Below are 1,186 nucleotides of genomic sequence, written 5' to 3'. Positions count from 1 at the left end.
AGTTTTTGGCTGGGGCTGGGTTTGAACCCACCATCTCTGGCATATGGGGCTGGCACCCTACTCCTTTGAGCCACAGGCCCCGCCCAATTAATTAATTAATTACTTTTTTTGAGACAGAGCCTCAAGCTGTCACCCAGGATAGAGTGCTCTGGCATCACAGCTCACAGCAACCTCCATCTCTTAGGCTTAAGCAATTCTCTTGCCTGAGCCTCCTAAGTAGCTGGGACTACAGGTGCCCGCTACATTGCCCGGCTAGTTTTGGTTGTAGTTGTCATTGCTGTTTGGCAGGCCTGGGCTCGATTCGAACCTGTCAGCTCTGGTGTATGTGGCTGGTGCCTTAGCTGCTGTCTGATTAAATTATATATCCAAGCTTTTAAATTCTGTTATTGCCCTTTGAAAGAAGATTGCTTTTTTTTTGATACGGAGTCTGACTATGTCACACTCCATAGAGTACCGTGGCATCACAGCTCACAGCAACCTCAAACTCTTGGGCTTAAGCGATTCTCTTGCCTCACCCTCCCAAGAAAGATGATTGCTTTTAATGGAGTTTTTCCTCCTTCATTGGCAAATGGTCTATTTTTGCTTTAAAAATTCAGTTTAAGTATGTATATTATTTTTCCATGGAGTACTGATGGTTTTATGTTTTCAAAGAAATGATTTAAGATTTAAAAATTTCTGTGGCCTCCTAAGTTTACCGTCTATTACTATCTAAAAAATACATTTGGCATACAAAAAGATCTGCCTTCTTACAATGACTGAAGATTACATTTGGATTTAATTACTTTCTTCCTTCCTGTACGATCTGAGGCTGTTATGTTTTTGTTGAAACCTGAAAGAGTGAGAAATCTGCTTTCCTGCTGCCTTTCCAAATCCCTCCCTGTAAAGAAAACAAAAACATTGGGTAAAGGAAAACTGTCTCAATATCAGCTCCATCATTTAGAAAACAATCAGGTAGAAGTATTATTTTTCAGATGAAAGTGCATATTCAATTTGAGACCACACGGTTACCCTTATAATAGAAAATGGTAAACACTAAAAGTAGACTAAGGATATGCCCAAGGACTGTATAAGCACATTTTTATTTATTTATTTATTTATTTATTTTGAGACAGAGCCTCAAGCTGTCCCCCTGGGTAGAGTGCCGTGGCATTACAGCTCACAGCAACCTCCAACTCCTGGGCTCAAG

At 40.6% G+C, this 1,186-nt stretch overlaps 1 protein-coding gene across 1 annotated transcript in view; it reads left to right on the top strand.

The window, feature by feature from the left end:
* The window catches only part of ADK (adenosine kinase), a 553,222-nt gene that overhangs the window by 20,742 nt on the left and 531,294 nt on the right, over positions 1–1,186 (top strand). The window lies entirely within an intron of this gene.

Source organism: Otolemur garnettii, unplaced genomic scaffold (genome assembly GCF_000181295.1).
Source record: "Otolemur garnettii isolate 467f Iridium unplaced genomic scaffold, OtoGar3 scaffold00008, whole genome shotgun sequence".
NCBI classification, from domain to species: Eukaryota; Metazoa; Chordata; class Mammalia; order Primates; family Galagidae; genus Otolemur; species Otolemur garnettii.
This window is presented reverse-complemented; position numbering and strand designations above follow the sequence as displayed.